We start from the raw sequence: 25807 nt of genomic DNA on the forward strand, positions 1-25807 counted from the left end.
AATAATCGCTCCTAAAGAAAAAAAAAAGTGCGTCCCCACCCCTCTAACTTTTGAACCATATGTTTAAAAAATATGAAAAAAATCACAAAAGTAGAACTTTATAAAGACTTTCTAGGAAAATTGTTTTGAACTTGATAGGTTCAGTAGTTTTTGAGAAAAATACTGAAAACTACGGAACCCTACACTGAGCGTGGCCCGACACGCTCTTGGCCGGTTTTTGATCATATTAATATTTTCGGAAATAATCGCTCCTAAAGGAAAAAAAGTGCGTCCCCCCCCTCTATATTTTGAACCTTATGTTTAAAAAAATATGAAAAAAGATCAAAAAAGTAGAACTTTATAAAGACTTTCTAGGAAAATTGTTTTGAGAAAAATACGATAAACTACGGAACCCTACACTGAGCGTGGACCGACACGCTCTTGGTCGGTTTTTTTGTTACTCGATATCTCCGAGAATCGTGGACCGATTTTCAAATTATTTTTTTAATCGAACGGGTATAACCCCGAGATGGTCCTATTGGCACCAAGTCCCAGGCGGCGCGGCGCGCGCCACGCCGCCGCCACGCCGCCTGGGGCGCGTCTTACGTCCTTCCTATACAAAATGTACTGAGGAGACGATTTTTGAATTACACTCAGGTGGCGTGGCGCGGACGTCCGTCCGCGCCCCGAGACACGCGACGCTCTGGTGTGGCCGGTACCTTACGTCCCTAACCTATTAACCGATCCGCCGCGGTGACGCGGCCGGTGCGCGGCGCGCTCTCCCAGGCCCGCGCCCCGCGCGCTCCCCCCGCCCCGCGACAGCCGCTCTACGACAACTTTGCACCCTTTTAAATTACTGACATTTACAGTTTCTTAAGCGCGACCTTCACAGTATTAATTTTGATAAAATCATGATTATAGTACACAAAAACCTGGTCTTAAGCAAAAAATCTCAGTTACAATTTATACCTACTGAGAAATTCATGTTTATTTAAGCGTTAAAAATATATGTTTAAGATCGGTGTTAAATGTCTATATATACTTAATACAATGCAAATTGATATATATATCATGGTCACCATTTTTACCTACCTAGATATTCACATTAAATGAAAACGGTAAAAAAAGTACACAATCAGATTTATTTTCTGTGTAATATCGCTAATAACTGATCGCATCTGAGTGCACCACAAAGTTAATCTAACAAAGTTTTCGGTTAACTATTTTGCTGTTAGCGAAAAGTGGGATAATGTACTTTATCTCATGATTTTTATAAGATATGAATACGATCGTCTTTTTTTTTATCTATGTACATAATTACTATTTGATGCTTAATAATAATACCCAATAAAATATCAAAAAGGACGAGTTATTGAATTATGTCCAGGGTACCTTACTTTTACTCCACTATTGTGCAACTCGACCTTTGTGGTCGGTAAGTTTTGGGCAATTCAATTAGAGTGTTTAGGGCTAATGGATGTGTACGCAATGACGTGCAACTTTTATGGCATAGCAACCCATTGTAAAAAAACAAAAATGATATCTATTACCTATAGCATTAAAATAAAACCGGCCAAGTGCGAGTCGGGCTCGCGCACAAAGGGTTCCGTAGCAGCAAACCAAAATTACAGTTAAATCAACCTATCTCAAAAACTATAAGAGATACTTTGATCAAACCAAAAATCGTTGAAAGAGTTAATTAGCATGCATCACCTCTATTTTTTTTAGAATTTTATACCCCGTAGTTATAAAAATAGAGGGGGGGGGACATACTTTTTACGACTTTGAGAGCTGATATCTCAAAAACCGTTCACTTTAAGAAAAATGTTTTTTAGAAAACTTTATATCATTTTAAAAGACCTTTCCATTGATACCCCACACGGGTATGTACATCGAAAAAAAAATTTTCATCCCTCAGTTACATGTATGGGGGCCCCACCCCCAATTCTTTTTTTTACTATTTAGTGTCATAATTTTGTAGCGGTTCATACAACACATATTCCCATCAAATTTCATCACTGTAGTACTTATAGTTTCCGAGTAAATCGGCTGTGACAGACGGACAGACGGACAGACGGACAGACGGACATGACGAAACTATAAGGGTTCCGTTTTTGCCATTTTGGCTACGGAACCCTAAAAACGATCAAAACTTGAATGACTTCATTCGATTGAAATAGAATAGACGACAACTTTAAATGGCATTTATTGACACTGTCAACGCTAAATTTGGAATCCATTTTGCTAATACTATGTTCACTAAATCTTGGATTTGCGATAGGACCATCATCATCCTCCTTACGTTATCCCGGCATATGCCACGGCTCATGGGAGCCTGGGGTCCGCTTTGACATCTAACTTCAAGATTGGCGTAGGCAGAGTTTTACAAAAGTGATAGGATATAGCTATTTTAATTACTGCATGTTACAGTATGTAATGAAAAATTTATTTTTATTATTTTATAGTTTTTGGGCCGTCTTTGTATTTTGTATTATGTGGATGTCTACCGTCTTAAACTCTCACTCAAGTGCTCAAAGGTTAACTGGTAGAGATCCCTTAAAGGTATAAGTTCGCCTTTGTACTGAATAGTATTTACTTGTACAATAAAATAAAGTATTTACTTACTTAAAAATCGAAATAAAATGTCATATATTAAAGAAAAAATTACGGACACCACCAGTGGCGAAGGCCGGATTCGCACCGGCGTCTTTAGCAATCCGGGCTAGGCTAACGCCATGAACCCACAAATCAAAATATTTGTTAAAATAATTTGATTTGTTCCCATAGTTCCGTACTTACTTATTACAAAAACAATCCATACTAATAATATAAATGGGAAAGTGTGTGTGTCTGTTTGTTTGTCCGTCTTTCACGGCAAAGCGGAGCGACGAATTGACGATTTTTTAAGTGGAGATAGTTGAAGGGATGGAGAGTGTCATAGGCTACTTTTTGTCTCTTTCTAACGCGAGCGAAGCTGCGGGTAAAAGCTAGTATAAAATAAAACCAAACGGTAGTTTCTTACGTGAGTAGTTATCGTTGCACATTGTAGTAATCCCGAGTAGAAGCAGTTCAATGAAAGGCTATCGAAACGTTTTCCTTTCCGGCGAGGATGGCTTGATTGTTTCCGCGCAATGTTGAGGGTTACGCGGTTCGCGATATGAACTAATTGTTTTTATAGAAGCATAATGCTGGTTAAATTGTGGCGTAGGCGAGAGGCTGGCAACCTGTCACTGCAATGTCACAGTTTCGTTTTCTTTCAACCCCTTATTTGCCAAGAGTGGCACTGAAGCTTTAGTAGTTTCATGTGCTCTGCTTACCCCTTTATGGGATACAGGCGTGATTGTATGTATGTATAATGCTGGTTTTATATTATACAGCTTTTGCCCACGCGTTAAGGTGAAAGACGAAAGATGTAGGGGGTTAGAAAAAGAAAAAACAAAAGGTAACCCATGTCACTCTACATCCCTTCAACTATCTCCGCTTGAAAAATCACGTAATTTCGTCGCTCTGTTTTGCCGTCAAAGACGGACAAACAGAAGCACACGCTTCCCCATTTGTAATATAACTAGCTTTTGCGCTCGGCTTCGCTCGCGTAAGAAAGAAACAAAAAGTAGCCTATGTCACTCTCCATCCCTTCAACTATCTCCACTTAAAAAAATCACGTCAATTCGAAGCTTCGTTTTGCCTTGAAAGACGGACAAACAAACAGACACACACTTTCCCATTTATTAATATTGGTATGATGGATACTATCTATAGTTTAAACATGGATTATATAATTATGTGGGTCGGAGAACGATCAAAACATGGTTTAAGACGCGTTATATCACTCCTAATTTGACAAATAGAACAAACAAGTGTTTTACGACTTGTACAACCTGACTGGTATTCGATTCAGTTCTACCAAAATGCCATAGATGACGCTGCTGTCTAAAAGAACAGAATCGAAAAACAGATGACGGAAGGCTGTTAATCGATCTGCAGGAGAAATGATGCGAGGAGATATGGCGCTGGTGGTAGTTCCTTAACCTAATCTGGCAGTTTGCATGGATTATATAATTACATGGCGTCGGAGAATGTATTCTATTAAGTATACTTTATTCAAATAGAAAAACAATTCATTGATTATATCAAAACAACAACATAGTAAAAACTTACAACAGAACACTTATACTAAAAATCTGCAGGAGAAAATGCGAGGAGATATGGCGCTGGTAACTACAAATAAAAAATCTGGCAGTTTCTTGAAATCGTAACAGGCGGAAAGGTGCGCGAAATACTGGCCAGCCCTCTGGTCACCAGATGCGTCTATGAGGCGCTTGGACAGCTCCTCATAGAGGCGACGCGCACTAGGCCCCCATGGCCCCATGGTAGAGATGGGTCGTGGGTAAATACCCAATCTACCCACCCAGGTATTTACCCGGTAAATACCTATCTACCCGGTATTTACCCGTATCTACCCAAATAGACGGGTAGATTCATTTCATGTTGGACATGCTGATTTGTGTTAAAATGGAGATAAATACTAAGTTAGTGGTTGTAATTTTTATACACAATTTAAAACAAAACTGTTCAGTCAAATAGACAATTAAGTTTACAGAAATTTTAATGTATATTTTTAAAAATAATTAAAAAATATGTTTTATGTGTGCTTTTTAGATTGTATTTTAATTAGTCGTATTTATACGATAAAGATAAACTTCCTAGTACTGGTTGGAGGGGGTTATGGTGGGGTTAGGGGGTAAAATGTATTTTTTTCATATTTCATGGAAACTATCATTAATATCGAAAAGTATTGTATGTACGAACTAAAGTAGACACAATTTCCTACAAAAAAGTTTCTACGCATTTTTGTCATAGAACATACTATGTATGAGTTATGAGCTTGAAAAAGATTTTTTTTTAATATTTTTATTCACATATTTTTATTTACAGTTTTAATTTATCAAACTTATAATTTATACTAAAAGCATTTTAAATTATTTCCGTATGTCAGAGAATGATATTACACGATTTTTATAGTTGGAGTGATACACTAAAATCACATTTTATCTCATAGCAACCTATTCGTTCCCAATTTGAATAAACATTATGTGTACAATTACAAAGATTGACTTTAATTAATCTATTTTAGCCCAAACACCATTTAAAAACGTCAAATTTGGAAGAAAAATGAAAATACCCGCGTATTTACCCGCGGGTAGGTAAATATCGGGTATTTACCCGGTAAATACCCACCGTCGGGTGTTTACCTGGGTAGTTACCCATCTCTACCCCAAGGTAAATACTATTATTCTATGATGTGATTGAAGATGATAATTCCCGATTCCCGGCATACGAGTATGAATATCTCTATAAAATAAGTGATACCACTCGTTATAATTATAACCTCTAGACATAGCATAGCTCCACCATTAAAAAAAAATAAAAAAAAAATAAAAAAAAAAACATTCAGTCGAATTGAGAACCTCCTCCTTTTTTGAAGTCGGTTAAAAAATTTTCTAAAGTTCGATACACAATAAAAATAAATAAATAGGTAGTGGTCGAACCTGTTTAAGTATGTAATCTTTCGGGCTATAATTATCACAAAAACCGGCCAGGGATCAATGTTTTTTGTTCTTATTCTGACCAGTTAGCATAGTTTGTTAGGAGAATTGTAGGTAAGTACATACTAATACTAAATTTTATTATTTCGCTAAGTAGTTGACTTGAGATTTCAAAAAAAATAACATCAATTTTCTCTGGTCTACTCCATATGGTTTCAACTTAATCATTTATTTATTACGGTTGATATGGGAATAACATTTATTTTGTTAGGCGTACAGGTTAATTCGTACAATAAAAAAAAACTCATAAATTCCACAGTACTTTTAAATGCTATTAGCAATAAAATGTGCACAAGGAAAGTTTTAACGAGAGATTTTTTTACGTAAAGTCCAAAATGTCTCTTTTTATGAGATCATCAACAGTACAGAACTATATCAAGATAGAAGGAAAATGCTCGGCGATTAACAGCGAAACCGAGCGTGTAACGTTTTGTGTCGAGCCTATGACGTCACGAGTATACTTTAGTGATGGGAACGTTGTCGCCGCGTAACCCATTCGATCGATTGTGGCCCACCGAAGTTAAAAATATCGGATGTTCATCTTCCTTGTGAAATGAAGTAAGTATATACCTGTATTCGTGTGATGACAAACAATTCACTAGTAGGTATATAATTTGCCTAAGGCCAGGAACAAAGATTTTAGTAGGTAGGTATTAAGAGCGCTTTCAAAAAATCTGCTTGCTCGCATTTCGACGCCGGCGGCGCTGGCGTGCGCCTGTGTGCAGACGCACACTATAACCAGAAGCATAACGGTTGTAGCCTGCGGTACAGACATAGCGTGCGATCCTCTTCGAACCAACCTTACGTGCGGCTAGAGCGAAAGGGATAGCATTCATGGTCGGTACCGCCACGCCGTCAGTGGCGTTGCGGACTAACCATTATTGATACTTGCGTAAAAACACCACCATATATATTACATATTTGCATACATGATTTCGTGCATAAATACTTGACCTTTTAGTTTAATTATTAAACTTATCACAGTTTTTTTTATTAAAACGCGTGTAGCCTTGGAAGAAATAAATTAAAAAACTTTTATAATATAATAAATTGTGTATATAATATTGTCTTCTGTCACCGCGATAGTTACTCATGAAATAAATTTATGGAATCAGATTATATCGCGTACAATGAATATAATCCGTTTTCTTAGTTTTATTTTATTTTGTATATGATATGTTTTCTAGGTTCTTTTCGGTGAAGGAAAACATCGTGAGGAAACCGGACTTATTCCAATAAGGTCTAGTTTACCCTTTGGGTTGAAAGGTCAGATGGCAGTCGCTTTCGTAAAAACTAGTGCCTACGCCAAATCTTGGGATTAGTTGTCAAAGTGGACCGCAGGCTCCCATGAGCCGTGGCAAATGCCGGGATAACGCAAGGAAGATGATGATGTTTTCTAGGTACATATACAGAGTGGGGCCTGTAACAAAGGCGAAGAATTGAACTCTAGGCTATTCTCCTTAAGCCGTTTTCATACTATCCGATCCGATATCGGATGTCGGAAGCATTTCAATAGAAAAAATCCAAGATGGCGCCTTTAATGTATGGGATATCGGTCCGACATCCGATATCGGATCGGATAATGTGAAAACGCACTTATACTGATCAACATTTGTTCGGCGACTTTTAAAAATAACTTGTATTTTGATTTTTATCACCCTTGAAAGTTTTTTCTAAGAGGTAATGTATTGCGAATTCTGTTAAGTCTAAAGTGTGACAGACAACGTCAATGACAACAATAATGGCGTACATTGAAGCTAATATTTATTTTGTATGAAAAATTAAAAATTTAAAGACTTCATAATTTTTAAAAGTCACTGAATAAATGTTGATCAGTATAAGGAGAATAGCCTACAGTTCAATTCTTCGCCTTTGTTACAGGCCCCACTCTGTATATAATGGAACTAAGATCGGTTTTCTTTAATTTTAAGTAGTTTTTTTTATATTTAAAATGTAAGAGTTTTGAATGATTCACGGTTATTTTCATTAGACTTATATTCACGGTCTATATCCCGGTCAATATAAGTTTAATATTCAAAATGTGTTTTTAGGGTTTCGTAGTCAACTAGGAACCCTTATAGTTTCGCCATGTCTGTCTGTCTGTCCCTCCGTCCGTCCGTCCGTCCGCGGATAATCTCAGTGACCGTTAGAACTAGAGAGCTGAAATTTGGTACCAATATGTATATCAGTCACGCCGACAAAGTGCAAAAATAAAAAGCGGAAAAAATGTTTTATTAGGGTACCCCCTACACGTAAAGTAGGGAGTGATTTTTTTTTCATTTCAACCCTAACGTATGATTTATTGTTGGATAGGTATTTAAAAATGAATTACTGAAATCGTTTTTTGATAATATTAATATTTTCGCGAATAATCGCTCCTAAAGAAAAAAAGTGTCCCCCCCCCCCCCCCCCCTCTAACTTTTTAACCATATATTTAAAAATCACAAAAGTAGAACTTTATAAACTTTCTAGGAAAACTGTTTTGAACTTGATAGGTTCTGTAGTTTTTGAAAAATATGGAAAACTACGGAAGAGCCGAGCGGCTATTTACCAATGCGGCTTTAAAAACCGGCCGAGAGCGTGTCGGGCCACGCTCAGTGTAGGCACTGAGCGTGACCCGACACGCTCTCGGCCGGTTTTTAAATATTATGTTGTTTTAATTGCATGTAGCACAGGAAGGTCCACATCTATGTATTGGTTTTTTGTAAGGAAATACAACTCTACGCTACGCCTACCTGTTTTAGTTGACTGTTGACACACTGACACAGTGGATGCGCCAGAGTATAAAAGAGTGATTACCATCTCTTGTCAAAGATCTTGTTGAGACGAATCAAACGAACCCAAACACGAAGTTGTTTCAAGACCTGGTCGTGGAATACTCTTGACTACCTTCCAGCTTCATCATCAGATCCTGGGTACCATCTCTTGTCAAAGATCTTGTTGAGACGAATCAAACGAGCCCAAACACAGAAGAGTTTCAAGACCTGGATGTTGAATACTCTTGACTACCTTCCGGCTTCACCATCAGATCCTGGGTACCATCTCTTGTCAAAGATCTTGTTGAGACGAACCAAACGAGCCCAAACACGGAGTGGTTTCAAGACCTGGTTGATGAATTCTCTTGACTACCTTCCAGCTTCGTCATCAGATCCTGGGTACCATCTCTTGTCAAAGATCTTGTTGAGACGAACCAAACGAGCCCAAACACGAAATGGTTTCAAGACCTGGTTGATGAGAACTCATGACTACTTTCCGGCTTCATCATCAGATCCTGGGTACCATCACCTCTTGTCAAAGATCTTGTTGAGGCAAATCAAACGAGCCCAAACACGAAATGGTTTCAAGACCTGGTTGATGAGAACTCATGACTACCTTCCGGCTTCATCATCAGATCCTGGGTACCATCACCTCTTGTCAAAGATCTTGTTGAGGCGAATCAAACGAGCCCAAACACGAAATGGTTTCAAGACCTGGTTGATGAGAACTCATGACTACCATCTGACTTCATCATCAGATCCTGAGTACCATCTATTGTCAAAGATTTTGTTGAGACGAGTCAGTGACCTCAAATGATATTCAATAATAAATAATACTTACTAAAAATTTTAGTCAAGTTAATTAGTTAGTTACCAAAGTCGTCAACCCAAGGATCAAAGTTTTCGGTCGCAGTATACATGCAACAGTACAGCCAAACACGCACACAAGTGCGGTTTTGGACACGGCGGGTGCCGCACACAATGACAAAATAACTTCGCGATCGTCGAGCCGCGTGCGGAGCGGACTAACATACGTCCTGCCTCTACAAGCTCTGCCGCGGTACTGACATCGCAAGCGCGCGTAACCGGTAATAAGGAGGCATTTTTAAAAAATCGTCAAAAATATTAAATTGCAATTAATAGAAAACTTTTGCATAAAATCTGTTTGAGTAAGCGTTGCAGATTATTTTTATATTAAAATTACTTCAAAAACACGTAAGTTTTCGAAGAAATTGACACTTATTCTGAGGTGATTTCTGAAACAAATTGGATTCATCATATCCTCATTTACTCTATTCTAAAGCCTTATAACAAAGAAGTAGTCTCAGATGATTGTAGTACAGGATATACATAATACAAATTTACCACTTGAAGCATTCAATACTATCCAAATTTTACAAATTAGACGGACTAAGTCAGCACTTTTCGCGGGTTTTCCTAAACATGCACCAGAAAAAAAATCATAATTTATTAAGTGAGTTAGTTTTTAAAAATCCAGTCTCACAACATGTAAGTTAAGAAGATGTCCTAATCGAATCCTGAACTTAATAAGTCTTTTAGATGACGGAAAGTGTAGCATTTTGCCGACTAAAACTATCAATTTTACATTATTACGACGTTTTCGTTGAATGCCCTCTTAATACTAGTTAATATTTCGTAATATTTTTAAGAAAATCGACCATTATCCTCATGTTATTTGTTACAACTTTTAGTAATATATAAATATAATTAACCATTAACACATTTTTAGAGTTATTTTTATTCATAATAAATATAGAGCGTATTATGTTTGTATTTGTTTTTCTGCCGACCACAAATTCAACGTTAATACCGTAACTGTAACCTATTTTAAAGTTAAATTTACTTTTCACTCGTACTTTATAGGTATAGGTTCATAACAATATAAAAACATAATTATAATTTCCACTGCTTCGCAAAATCGATTTAAATCGAATAAGGAAATCGCAGCATACATGACGATTTAGTTCCGTGGTGCACCACTATTCTTAAGTTCGACGTGAGTTCGACGGACAAAATAACAAATCTACCTTCACTTTGTCTCGACAGTTTGAATAGCCTATTTTTATATCGCTTGTTTTAAACGCACGCCAAGTCGGACTCGTCAAATTAAAGCCGCAATGGAAAACTAGTTTGACGGCCGTACGTCAGCTAATGTTTTGATGATAAAACAGAGATGGGCATCAATCGATTGATTTTTTAGTTAACTAATCAATCGACTAAAAATATCAATCGTCATTATTCAATCGCGATTGATTTAGTTGCGATTAAATTAGTTGTGGGAATGTTCGACTAACAACTAAATTAGTTTTAGTTTCAATCGACTAAATTCCACGAATAAATCATTAAAACTACACAGTCGGCCGTTTTTGCATTTATATCTTATTTGTAACTACAAGTAGGTATGTATATAACATTGGAGGTACTCGTATGTTGTAACTATGTTGGTTTGGGTGGAATTTTGTGGATTATTTTGAAGTAGATATATTCGACCGATTGAGCTAAAATTACGTATACACGTTTAATTTGTAATGCTTGAATGACAATGCAATATTATAACGATATATCGGTAACGAAAAATAGCGAAAAACTGCAGTGTTCACAAGTAGCAAACAAAACAATTAAGTATGTTATTGCAATACTTTGAATTATACGATACTGAGTAAATCTTAGACATAGAAATTACCAGTATTTTGCTGTCTCTGTCGATAGTAAAACTCTTTTTAGTGGCACGTGGTGACAAAACATTGGGCTAAATGACTAATCCTACTTACCTGGACATAATTTCATTTTGGTGCAAGGGCCGACGCATCTTCTAAAAATAAGACGTTCTATTGAATCAAACATCTGCATATTGTTTATCTATTATCTACGCGCACTATTTTGTTGTCATTAAAATATTTAAACCTCTTTGTAATGTAAAGAACTCTCAGCGTTAATTATTGTTCATCTTCCTTGCGGCATTCTACATTCAAATTTATATAATGGCAACAACGAATTTCACGATATTTGGTATATACTATACACCATGTTTTTATTGAATTCCGTTAATTTTAAGGGAAGGTTCCGTAGGTCAAATACAATGAATTGCTCTAAAAAACTAGCGACCTAACTCTTACGGTTGTAGAATTATTCAAAAAATAAATCAAACATTTTTTTTGGAAATGTATTTAAACCAGTCAACCGGGTACTTTTATTGTGTTTTTTTAATGTTATTTTACTAATGCACAAACAAAGTACCCATTTTTTATTTACCCTTAGATAAGAGAAATTTAATCCAATTTCAAAGTGACTGTAGTAGCAAAATAATAGTTAGAACACCGATCTAACTCCTTAGAAATGGTTAAAATATCTTAAGTAGGTAATACATGATGATATGTTTAAACATTCGTTAAGATGTCCTAATCAGTCTGTCAACATTAGTTGCGAGAAATAAGTCTAACTAATTAGTCGATTACAAAATTTAGTTGTCCGAAATCAATCGGCAACTAATTTAGTTGCAACTAAATTAGTCGCGCTCTATACAACTAAGATTGATCATTCGTGGTTTTCAATCGTCAGTCGCAATTAAATCTTGTAATTTTAATCGTTAATCGTTAGTCGATTACATTTTGCCCATCTCTGTGATAAAAATAGGAAAATCGTGTTTTTTATTTAATAAAAAATATTTTAGGACAAATGGTACTTACCGATGATAGGAAACACTTTGTTTAACACTCTTGCTTTTATTGGTGGTGTTTGAACAGTTAATTATCGAATACCGACGTGATACCGACCCATTTTGTATTTTTCACTGTATGTCACTCGCGGGCAGCGGTCGAGAGCAGACTGACTTGCGCGGCGAACAATGTCGCTCGCTATTTAACTTTTCCGCACGCGAAGTAGATACACTTTTTCCTTCTATCTTGATTTAGTTCTGTGATCAACAGGCTTTTTTTTAAGTGCTTGCATTATGTATTGTATTCACAACTATTAACTGTGCAAGTGTGCATTGAAATAAATCATGTTCCAGAGCTTTTAATTATTATTTTTTCTAGGTCATTTGGCATAAGTTTTTCAATGAACTAAAATAAAAATACTAAACACGCACATACAAAAATAACATTTTTTAGATATAGGCATTCCACTTCCTGGTTATATGTTTTTAAATTCGAAAGAGCGTAGCCGTGTTTGCATAGAAAATCGGCCCTTTCGCCAAATGTTCACTGTAATTTTTTTTTAAAGAGCTCTCATGACAAATATTATTTACTGTAAGTTTGAGGTTTCTATCTTTTTTATTTTCTGAGATATGATTTTTTTATTAATTTACATAATATCCATTTTTTTCAACATTGGCTAATGCGATTCACTTGAACTTTTGGGACAATAATATACATGTAATGACTCACATGTTCTAGCAATAATATTTAATAGTGCCGAAAAAAATCTTGGCTTAAAGTAGGAAACAAAACTTCAGTATTTTTTTTTCTCGCTTTTTAGAAAAGCGACACCTACAGTTCTTTGTCAAGTAATTGCTTATATAAAGGCCTGCAACATATATTTTTTTTCAAAATAATCCAGTAGGTACTTCATACTAGAAAATGGAATAATAAAGGATACTACCCATACCGCAAACGAGCTACACAGTAAATAGGTGAATTTTAGTCGTAATACCTTTATGAATGCAATCTTCCAGTACCAATATTGTTAATAATAAAGAGGTTTGCGACTAAAATTCACCTATTTACTGTGTAGCTCGTTTGCGGTATGGGTAGTATCCTTTATTATTCCATTTTCTAGTATGAAGTACCTCCTGGATTATTTTGAAAAAAATATATATTGCGGGCCTTTATATAAGCAATTACTTGACAAAGAACTATAGGTGTCGCTTTTCTAAAAAGCGAGAAAAAAAATACTGAAGATTTGTTTCTTACTTTAAGCCAAGATTTTTTTCGGCACTATTAAATATTATTGCTAGAACATGTGAGTCATTACAAGTATATTATTGTCCCAAAAGTTCAAGTGAATCGCATTAGCCAATGTTGAAAAAAATGGATATTATGTAAATTAATAAAAAAATCATATCTCAGAAAATAAAAAAGATAGAAACCTCAAACTTACAGTAAATAATATTTGTCACGAGAGCTCTTTAAAAAAAAATTACAGTGAACATTTGGCGAAAGGGCCGATTTTCTATGCAAACACGGCTACGCTCTTTGGTTCATATCGATCTTTTCTCAAATTGTATGTTATCTGTATTGCTGAACTGTCACGTTGGCCACACACTATTGCCAACATTTTGATTAAAATTATCTCAGTCAAGTAGAAATTTGGAACCGTCTGCCAAGGTTTCATTATAATCAGTCTCGCATTTCGCAACGCATCCTTGGTCGTCTGTCACAACTCTAATCCAAAACGTAACTAGCATGGAGCACGATTCGATTTTTTTTTTTTTTTTTATACTACGTCGGTGGCAAACAAGCATACGGTCCGCCTGATGGAAAGCGGTTACCGTAACCTATGAACGCATGCAACGCAAACAGTGTCACATACGCGTTGCCACCCCATTAGAAACTTGTACATTCCCTTTTGCTGTGTTAAGTACACAGCAAAAAGGAGTGTACAAGTTCCAAGGAGGGTTCGGGTTGCCGACGACTCTAAAGGACAATATACGGAACAAGTTAGTTCCGTAAGTCCTCCCGTCATCAGCACACCGCACCCTCGTTGAGCTCTGGCAGCCTTACTCACCGGCAGGAACACAACACTATGAGTAGGGTCTAGTGCTATTTGGCTGCGGTCTTCTGTAAGGAATTTTCGAAATCTAATGCTAGGCTAAGCAAGTTATGTACCATAGACAAATCATAGATGAATAATAGTGCTTACGTAGTTTTTTTTAGTTTTTTTTTATATCAGCGAATGAGCGGGCGTTTTCTTATGGCTTGTGTTTAGTGTATGTCTATGTGCAGTTCTAATAGAATATTTACTCTATAACTCAAACGTTTTGCCGCCATAAAAGTTGAAGTTTCGTTGCAGTCCATAGGTCGTTAAGGCATCTGCGAACGACTTAACAAGTGCCATGCGATTTTAAATATTGCATATGTAGGAGCACAAATTCAATAAATGCCACAATGCCCGCAATGTATTGTCTATCCCATGCGATTTTGCGATCGGTGTCGTTGTTAGAGTATACGTACTAACTTGGCACAAAAGCAGGATGATTGACCTATCATTTTGCTATCTAGGATATAAAAACAGATTATCTGACAAACACCGCATACCGCAAACAACTCAATTAGATTGGAGAATTTTATCAACACTATCTAAAGCGTGTCAGATTCAGAGCTTACTTTTTGCAATCTTCGTCACATCTTTATGATAATTTTGCTTAAAACAATTGTCTGCTAAGCTATTGAGGCTACGCGTAGATGCACAATCTGTGTAATTTGTGTCAACGATGCATGTTTCACGTAAAATGACGTGATTGCTAAACTGTCGAAACTACCTTTAAACGCCTTATTTACATACGATTTTAAGTAGTATTATTTACTAGCTGTTAAAATTACAGCATGCTCCATACAAACCCCCTCCATTTCAGGAGAGTGGGGGTTAGAAAGAGACAAAAAGTAGCCTATGTCACTCTGCATCCCTTCAACTATCTCCTCTGAAAAAATCACGTCAATTCGTCGCTCCGTTTTGCCATAGGTAAAATGAAAAAAAAAAAACACAACATTCACCCACTTTCCCATTTATAATATTAGTTTGGATACTATACAGGGTGTCACACCAGCCCAGCAAGCCACTGAAAACCTCTGACACCCTATATGTAGTGATAGGTCATACAGAGCAACTTTTACCTCTAGTATGGGACCAACCCTGAAATCGCATTATACCTCTTATTCTAAGTAAGCAACGTTTGATTAGATATTAGGTCTGAATAAAAAAAAAGTTTTCGAGAGCGATGTGTCTCTGAAATGGTTGTAAAATTCTATTCCAAGCGCATCTGAAGTGTTTTTCTGTTCTATAAATTATGGTTATAGTAAAATAAAAATAGTCCCTAACGGACTGCGTTGCATCATGACTCCATAACGATTTCATCATGAAGATCGATTAGTATTATAAATTTGCAATTTATTAGTTAGCATTATATTTTTATATCGCTGCCGATTTAAAAGTATTGAGTTCTTATAATTAAAAACAAAGGGTTAACTAATATAGTATAAGTAATAATTAATGAATAATTATGATAGAACTTCACTTCAGGTAAGTTCGTTTAATCATTAATTATCCTCTTTGCTTCGTCTTCTAGATTATAAATAAACACAATGTAGATCTTGAGAGAAATCGTGAAATATCGAACAGAAAAAAAAAAGGAAACAAATCATTAAACAACAATTAATTTACTTCAAGCCCAAATTACTGGTTTACATTAGAACAGTTACATAATTATAAAGCCGCTCATTCATAATACATTCGACATAATAGTTTTGGCAAAGGTTGAGTTATCTGTCTCATTAATACATCTATTATAGAATTTACCAAATATAGTTGAGGAGCCGCTCCATCCCGCGGTCTTCCTTATTAAGTCCAGGTTAACTCCTAGGCTATGCGCCTTAGAGGTTGCTGCATGTCGCGTACTATGTGCGGTAAACAGGGTAATATCTATACCGCATTCTCCCAAAGTTTGTCGAATCCAACGACTTATCGTTTGCGAGGTTACAGACTTATGGGGTTTTTTAAGACTTATAAAAAGAGAATCGTGATTGCCACGTAACAATTTCGTTTTATCTATGTAAACAGACAGAGTTTTAACCGGACAGATTTCAGGTTTTTCCGGAAAGACCGGCAACGTTAACATAGGTTGGGCTGCGCCCGGTCTTGAAGTCTTAATTAGGTCTGGAATTTTAATAGTGACTTCATTAGTATGAAATTCAACATTATTTATGAGAATTTTAGCCAAAGTTTGGACTCTGTGAGCAGTTATTAGAGCAAGCAAGGTGACGAGCTTCTTAGTTATTTGATCTAATTCAAGATTTTGATTGGGGAACCAAGATGCTAGATTATCTAGTACTAACGAGGTGTTCCATGTTTGATTATATTTCGGTAAAGGCGGCCGAATTTTATAAACGCCTTTAAAGAAACGTTTAATTCGATCATCGCTGCCGATATGTGCGCCTAAAATCAGGGACAGAGCGGACCTACAGCTGTTTAAAGTACCATATTGAGCGTTAGCTTCATACAACTGCGTAAGAAAAGTTAATATTTCAGTTATCGAGGAAGTAAATAAATTTACGTTATTGATAGTGCAGAAACTGTGCCATTTTTTTAAGCAAGAGTCGTATTGTTTTAAAGAATTGTCAGATAGGGAGGCAATCATTATATTGATGGACGACGGAGGGGTCCCATGTCTTAGTAGCGACTCCCGGACAAGATTCCGGCAACCAGGGTAAGTCTGTGGTGTACACTGCGATCGCTGGAATTAGATATGATCAAGTCGCTGTTAGGTCCAAAATATAAAGGTTCTGTGGCAAGCAGATGTTTAAATAGAGGGTACCATGGTTGAGTAGGCCAAAAAGGGACTACCATTATACCTGTAGCCTCGTCTCTTATAATCTTTCTTATCGTTTTTAGAATCATCGTAAAAGGAGGGAACGCGTAAAAGAAAAATTTATTCCATGGAATGGTGAATGCATTTATGGTAAATGCGTGTGGATCACTATACCATGACACGTATACATGACATTTTTTGTTTAAAGCACTGGCGAAGAGATCTATTTCCGGCATACCAAATGTTTTGATAATCGTATTGAAACTGTAATTGTTTAGTTCCCATTCGATATCTGAGTGAGAGCGGCGCGATTCTGCGTCTGCTAAAGTGTTGTCCGAGGATTTGATATAAGAGGCATAGACGATAATATTCCGTGTCTCACACCATTGCCACAGATTCTTTGTTACTTGGTTGAGGTGAGGAAACTGCACACCACCCATTCGATTAATATAAGAAATTGCTGTCATGTTATCAACACGAAGTAAGATTTGACAGCTTAGCATATCTTTAGCAAAGGTTTGTAAGCCATAAAAGGCTGCCAATATTTCTAGAAAGTTAATATGGTTGTGGCTTTCTTCTATGGACCAAGGTCCACCTGCAGTTTCCTCTCCACATGCAGCTCCCCATCCCGAAGTAGAGGCGTCACTAAAAATTTCCAAGCAGTAGTCGTCATATTTAATTTTGTTTTTAGGTTTGCTTATGGCGCGACACCACCAATCAAAGTCTGCTTTTAGTGATTGAGGAATATTCATATATCTTTCAAAGTCATCGGGATCGTTCATTAAGCTGAGATATTTTTGTCTTTCGAATTCTTTAACATAGAGCCGACCGTACTCTACCGCAGGACACGTAGAGTTAAGCAAGCCGATTAAACGCGCAAAATCTCTTATTTTGCATCGGTACAGAGATTTAAAATGATTTAATTCCTTCTTAATCTTACTAATTTTGTCATCAGGCAAAGTGACTTGGAAATGTTTAGTATCTATTATATAACCTAAAAATTTACACTTCGTACTGGGTACCATGTTACTCTTCTCCTCGTTTATAATGAAGCCTAAAGATGTTAATAATTGTTTTGTAGCTAAAATATTTTCCAAACAAGTATTGTATGTCCGTCCTATTAAGAGAAAGTCATCTAAATACACAGAGGATATGTAGCCACAAGTTCTGAGCAATTTCGTGACTGGTTTCATTATTTTTGTGAATACAAATGGAGCTGTACTAAGGCCAAATGGTAATACATTAAATTCATACAATTTTGTATTATATTGAAATCGGAGATATTTTCGTGAATTTTCATGTATGCGAATTAAAAAATAAGCGTCTTTGAGGTCTAGAGTACTCATGAAACATCTCTCAGAAACAAGCTTTAAGGCAGTCCTTAAATCCTCCAGTTTAAAATGTTCTGTGTCAATGAATTTGTTAAAATTTTTAAGATTAAGGATAAATCTGTGTTTACCATTTGGTTTTGGGATTAAAAATATAGGTGATAAATACTGTCCACTACATGGTTTACATTCAGAGATAGCTCCAGATTTTAAAAGTTCTGCAATTGATTCAGAGATCTGAAGTTTTTCATTAATAGAGAAGGTTCTTTCTTTGGGAGGGTGAACTTGCACCACCGGGCGTTGTGTAATTATCTCGTATCCGGCTATCCATGATAGTATTACTGGGTCTGGTGTCAACAGTGACCATTGATAATAGAAATGGGACAGTCTCCCTGTGTGACTCACCGGTGTTCCAGCTAGCGGCGGTTCGAGTACCTGTGGCGGGACGCTCGATGCGATGTGCGCGAGCTGCTCGCGTGCTGACTCTTGGAAGAGGCAGGCTCCCTGCTCTTCTGGCTCCCCTGATGCCTGCGACTCGGAGGAGGAGCCTTCCAGTTTAAATTATTTCTTTTAGGTTGAGTTCCTGAGTATTGGTGCGGTTTGTACTGTTTGTGTTTAGGATCAAAGTTTTTGTTATATGACATGGGTAATTTCAGGTCGGCTCCCGACTTAGATATGGATTTTGCCGTCTTAACTGTTTCGGAAAGTTCCGAGCCAAATAGGAATTTATCTATGTTCGTTTTTTGTATTTGTTCTTTCATATCTTTTTTTAGGTTGTAGAGGATAAAGTTTCGTCGTGTGATTGAGTCTAGGCTTTGGTTATCACAAAGTAAACGGCAGGCATCCATAAGGAGTTTTATAACTGGTGTGTCCTTGTCTTCTTTAGACATTAAAGTACTGAGAGCCTCACCAACGCATGATATTGCTCGTCCAAGTTGTTTTTGTTTTAGTTGGATACCTTTGTCTCTCTTAACTGTTGCGTCCGAGACCGCAGCTATTATTTCCGGATTAAGTTCTGGAGCGTCAATCAAAGTGCAATTTATAGGAGGTAAGTGTCTGTCACATAATTCCTTACGAGTTTCTTTGGTCAAGCCATTAGTCGCAATATATTGTAGTCGCTTTGCCAAATCGGCTTGAATTTCTTTTCCATATTGCTGGATTATTGTCGGATCCTCACCGAGTATTTCTAAAAGAGTGTTGTCTAATAGAGTCTCATCTCCTTTTGGTAAACTTACTTCCGGTGTATCGCGTACAGGAACATCTGGTGCAGAAGCGGTGGCCGTTGTTTTTTGTTGCCCAATTGCCTGTGTAGGTACTTCGGATGTCTGCAGTGGTATGCATGGAGTTGCGGGTAGGGATAGTTCCGATGATGGACGGGCCGGCGGATTGATGGGACTCATTGATTGTGCCGGCAAATAGGACGTCGATCTTAGGGTTTCAATATAATTAGTATCTTCATCTCTTATCGAGTGATCATCGTAGCGCAACTCGTCTGTAAGTATTATATCAATACATCATGACATTTATATATCTAATGAGAGGGTTTCATAACGGCAACAGGCTTTGACGGCAAAGTGACAACCCCACAGGTTGCCCGCAGTGCTCGTATGGGTTCACGTCAGAACGTAAAGTGACTGCCCCAGAAGCAGCCCGCATTACGGACCATACACGTGAGAATCATCAAGATGTGAACGTTTGTATTTCGTTGAAAAAAATTAAATGACTGACCTTCATTGTTGATTTGAGATTTTTCTCTCTCGTCTTTCTTATCTCGTCTTTTTATGTCCTTCTTCAATTTTTTTATTTTATGGAGTAGGCGTTCATATTGGTCTTTATGTTTTCTTTTGCCCATTTTGTAAAAAGTAGCTGAAAAAAAAGCTTATTTTCTTTTGTGAGTGTTACTTTTAGCACTGAAAAATTGTGAATGATGGAAATGTCATATGTCAATACACTTTTGAATATTTCTTTTTTCTATTCTCTCAAATTCAGTGTTACAGGCCAGCATTGCGTGAAACTACATTGTGTTTATTTATAATCTAGAAGACGAAGCAAAGAGGATAATAACAATATACATAAGTCTATAAAATGTTTAATCAAGGAGTAAATTATTACAAGCAAAAAACAGGTTTTAATTAATTTTTAAATGGCGATTAAAATGGTACTTTCACTTCCTCCTATACGCATAACTTTATTATGGAATATACCACAATATAAATGTTCTTAATTTCTTACGATTGGGAATACATCTATGTTATCGTATCGATTGAGCTAGCTGTCTATCTTTTGACAAAAAGTGAAGATTTAAAAAAAAGCGCAGCAAATGCATGCCGGTATTCTGCCACGGATAAACCCATCAGTTCTCCGAACTGCGTTCCTCCATTTTTGAAGCGAGTCGCCTAAACTCCGCGGCGGTGGAAGTCAGTTCGCGGGCTCGCGCCGGTCCGCACTGGCCGCTTACGACGCGAGAATTGAAAAAAAAATTGTCTATGGATTAGTGCGGTGAAATTCGAAAAATCGGTACTTATATTTTTTTTAATTTTAGAACGCGCTTGATTCTTTGTTTGAATTTTATGTTTATACGGTGAAGTGTTTTGGTGATTGTTCTTTTGTTTTTGTTTCTTATCGCTTACCTTGACTAGTCAACCTCTTTAGTTCTAGCATAAGGCCAAAGTTAATAGGTTTAATGCAGCCTTACAGAAAGAATGACCTCTTCAATACGTAAATATGGACACTTATGAGTCTTGACCGTGACTAAACTACACAAATAGAGTCAAGTGTCTGCATAACGATTGAATCATAGTTATTCGTTTTTGGAATGGTACAATAAGTTGTGTTAAAATTAGTTGTGTGCATGTGCATATCATTTGTCGATAACAATACAAAGCTTTTATTGTATTATTTTTAATACTTGGTCAAGACTTGGGCGAGTGTTACTAAATGTGTCCAAAATTCTTTGCCACTGGCATAAGATCAGGTTTGATAATAGAAGTTCGTGTCGCATTTGAACTGCATATGAAAAATAGAAAATACTAAAAACCTTCGTAGTTTTCTCAAATTATAACATAAAGATATAAACAACGAATCTGTTTTGCGGACATCCGGTTCGTACTGTTACCATTAAATTTAGACACAACACACAACGGAGTTGTTCAAAAATACCCAAACGGATTTTATGCCAATTGACAATAGACTAATTATATATTTTTGAATATCTTTGCCTCTCCGATATATGTACATATCTGAAGAGTATGTGCCGTACACTGTACAGTATGTGCTCTTATTTAACCGACATAAGGCAGCGTTCCCACTTAAGCGTCGCGTGTCTCGAGACGCGCAACGGACTACATTCAGGCGGCGTGGCGCGGACGTCCGTTCCGCACCTCAGGACATGCGTCTCTTAAGTGTGGCCGGTCCCTAAGGAATTACGGAAGATATTTTAGACAAACTTGCATATTTTTAAACTTGACTGTCCACAGTGATGTTCACAATCAACAAAGTAATGTTATACAATGATGTAGAACTTAGATGATCGAGGAAGAGAAATCTGATTAACTAGATAGAAAGCGTAGAATAGAAAACAGCAAAGATTCTGCATATGCTAATATATTAACTGCGAAATATAAGTCTAACATAAGTTTCTCCTGTTTAAGTGGTATTCTATAAATAGTAATGCAGAATGCCATATCGTCACTACTTTTAAAAAAACTTGTATCTTCGTCTGTCAATGAAAAGAAAATTGTAGTAAGTAATAAGTATGTATGGAATGCATATAGACTTACTGCGTTTTAACTTTGAGGAACAGCGTGAGATACGAGATTTTTTAAAAGTAATGACGATATTTTTTCTCTTGTCTAGTCTAGCTAGAAATAGCGTTTGACGATTATTCATCTAATTTTAGCATTCTGTTAAATTTATAGTCACACAGAAATATTTAAAGAAATAAATATTAACTTAATTAATCATGTCCTATCATTGTGTCATTACCTGCAATCATGAGCTCTTTCGAATCTTATAGACAAAAAAATAGAAAAAGAAATAGGATTTTTTATATTCCGGACAATTTCATGTAACTACTAACTGTTGCCCGCGGCTTCGCTCGCGTTAGAAAGAGACAAAAAATAGCCTATGTTACTCTCTATCCCTTCAACTATCTCCACTTAAAAATCATGATAATTCGTCCGTTTTGCCGTGAAAGGCGGACAAACAAACAGACACACACTTTCCCATTTTGTTAATGATGTTGATGATCGTTAAATGTTTGAAACCTATTATCCTAATAGAATCGAAAGTTCCTTAAATAAATTGGTGCTACTATTATTTTATCCAGGATGGGATCAACTGCCGAATTAGTTTGACTGGCCCAAATACAAGTATAGATTTTCAATCGACTACTAAAAAGTTAAGTAAATGTTATTTCGATCCTAATCATCCAAGCATCTTCTGGGCGAGCTCACTCCATCGTAGGCCACGTTTTTGCCTTCGACTAGTCTGTGGCCAAGAGTAAGCCCATTTATAATAACGCCGCAACGCCGGGCCGTGCTCGTTGACATCGCCAATTCACCATCCCCCATGATGAGAATCTCGTGAAAGCCGAGAAGGACAAGTCCAGTAAGTACCTAGACTTGGCTCACGAGATAACCGCCATGTGGGATGTTGATTCAACGATCATTGTTCCGATAGTCGTTTCAGCGAACGGTCTCATAGCGAAGAGTCTCGAGTGTCTCGACCAACATCTTAAGAGACTCGCTATGTGGTGGATCAAGGGCCAGATGCAGAAGGCGGTGATCTTGAACACAGCGCGGATAGTCCGACGTTCCTCTGTCTGCAGCCCTAACCACCGGCAGCTTGGGCCCTGCCCCGCTGCTGGCGGCACCCTAGGTTAGGTTTTTTATAATATGTTTATATGTTTTTCTGTTTTTTTTTATATATACATATTGTAAAATACCTAGCCTAAGAATGAAAATAAATACTGAGATAATAATTTGAAATAAAAAAATGCCGCGTGCTGTATCTCTTTGTTTACTATAATCAAATGTCAATTGATGTCATTCTCAATCGTTATTAAAAAAAATGTATAGACGTGCGTTCTCAAGAAAGATCATTGATCTCTTACATATACAATACAATAACCTGCTCCAAAACAATAAGGATTATTTACTGCAATGATCTGCCGCCACAGTGCAGCACTAGTCATAACATAAAATAAACCATACCATAGAGTAGCTTATACATATACAGGCTGGCAAAAAAGAGTAGAAAATAATAGGGGCGCCACCGGCACCGTTTGTCTGCTTTGCATGTGGCAACTATGTTGACACTTCTGTATGAGAAAAGTGTTGCTAGGATAAAAAAATAGTTATTTGTTATACAAGGGGGCAAAGTTGTATTTTAACGTCGAGTGTGGAATTGAAAAACGAGCAAGTGAAAGGATTCTATAGTTGAACCACGAGCGAAGCGAGTGGTTCGAGAATAGAATCCTGAACTTGCGAGTTTTTTAAAACGTCACGAGAAGTAAAATACATTTGAACCCGAGTGTAACACAAAACTTTTCCCCTCACTATAGCGAGGAAACTACAACGCAAAAAATGCGTTTATCACTGCTTCAGTAGTTCCACAGGTACTTTTATCAATTTTAAAACAGTTAATTTGATTTTATTCAAGGTCAAATTACCTTACCCACTAGTGGATAAAATGCGTTTTTACTCGCTGGTATTAAAGGACAAAACACGTGTTTCCGAGCTAGTGAGGGGAAAAATAGTTTTATTTCTACTCTTTTTTGCCAAGCTTTTTTTTCTTAGTATGAATAGGTAGATGTTTGACCACGATCACACCTGATGGTAAATGATGATGCGGTCTACGGTGGAGCACGCTTACCTATGAGATACCTATTTACTCTTGCTTTAAAGAATACATATATTAACATTTATACTAGTCGTCTTCAGGAGCAATAAATTAAAATCACAACTGGATGAGACTAGCCCAGGACCGGGAGAAGTGGCGTACTAGAAGAGAGGCCTATGCTCAGCAGTGGGCGATAATGGGCTGATATGATGAAATTAAAATGAAGGCTTATACTCTTTAAACTGGTCATGTGTTAATTATTTGCTCGTGTTATGAGATACATCGGGTATATTATGTCTACTTTTTTTTTTTTGGGCCCCCGCACTAGGCTATGCCTGTATCGCAGGGTACCAGTTACAATTTACCCAACAGAAGTAAAGGTAAAGAAATATAAAATCTAAAATATAAAATGTATCGTATATAAATCTAAAATACAAATATAAAATGTACATGTATAAATAATAATTGTATCAATATCTAAAAGGATGTTAGCTTATTACAAATAATAACACTTCACTAGACCGACCATGACATCGGATGCATGCATTTTTTTATTTACTCTGCATTTATTTGAATAATAATAATAACCAAATCAATTTTAAATATTTTCTAAATATGTACACGTGACGTGTAAAAGTGCCCCTTTGCTGATTTTTTTTTTTAACCAATTATTTAACTGCATATCAAAGTTAACACGCCCTTTAATAACCGGTTAATTCTAGATTTGTAAAATAGCGTGATATTTATACTTGAATTTAATACTTAAACTCGGTCAAGATCATTTCGGCCTAAAATGTTAATAAAAATGCACAGAATACGCTACCTACTACTACTGACTGCGTTTATACACGTGCGAGCGAAATTCAACTTTAAACCTTAGAAATTCCGGTTTGTTATTGAACGTGTTTTATGCTTGAGGGGCTAACTTGAGAGCTGTCCACTCTACAGACGAGGTATTAACTATGTATGCAGACAAAGTGCCAAATATATGTATCCACAGCCTTAACGTGTGAGTAATAAAGTCGTGTATACATAATTTTGGCACTTTGTCCGCATCTATATTTAATAGCATCTACTTGAATACTTTGACAAGGTAAATAAGAAAGTTAACCCAAAAAATATTTACAATAACCTAACCACAAAATTAACATTTAAAAGAACCTCCGACATAGTGGACCGATTTTCATGAAACATGGCTAAGAACACTCCCGACTAACTCAGCTTTCAGACAAAAAAACTAAATCAAAATCGGTTCATCCGTTCGGGAGCTACGATGCCACAGACAGACACACACACAGACAGACAGACAAACAGACAGACAGAAGACAGACACGTCAAACTTATAACACCCCTTCGTTTTTGCGTGGGGGGTTAAAAAAGATCATAATGAATGCTAGTACTTACTATAGGTACTTATACACTTACTCTGTTGGTTTGTACGTCTTTCACGGCACAACGGAGCGACGAATTGACGTGATTTTTTAAGTGGAGATAATTGAAGCGATGGAGAGTGACATAGGCTACTTTTTAACCCCTGACGCAAAAACGAAGGGGTGTTATAAGTTTGACGTGTCTGTCTGTCTGTCCGTCTGTCTGTCTGTCTGTCTGTCTGTCTGTCTGTCTGTCTGTCTGTCTGTCTGTCTGTCTGTCTGTATGTGTGTCTGTCTGTGGCATCGTAGCTCCCGAACGGATGAACCGATTTAGATTTAGTTTTTTTTGTCTAGAAGCTGAGTAAGTCGGGAGTGTTCTTAGCCA

General features: G+C 36.8%; 1 protein-coding gene across 1 annotated transcript in view; it reads left to right on the forward strand.

Moving 5' to 3' along the window:
• The first annotated feature begins 20636 nt into the window (after positions 1–20636).
• LOC125236301 (mevalonate kinase) overlaps positions 20637–25807 on the forward strand; it is a 39464-nt gene continuing 34293 nt past the window's right edge. The window contains exon 1 of the mRNA XM_048143040.1: positions 20637–20728. The gene's annotated coding sequence lies outside the window, so the exon portion shown is untranslated. The remainder of the gene's footprint in view (positions 20729–25807) is intronic.

This window comes from Leguminivora glycinivorella, chromosome 19 (assembly GCF_023078275.1).
Source record: "Leguminivora glycinivorella isolate SPB_JAAS2020 chromosome 19, LegGlyc_1.1, whole genome shotgun sequence".
Classification (NCBI taxonomy): domain Eukaryota; kingdom Metazoa; phylum Arthropoda; class Insecta; order Lepidoptera; family Tortricidae; genus Leguminivora; species Leguminivora glycinivorella.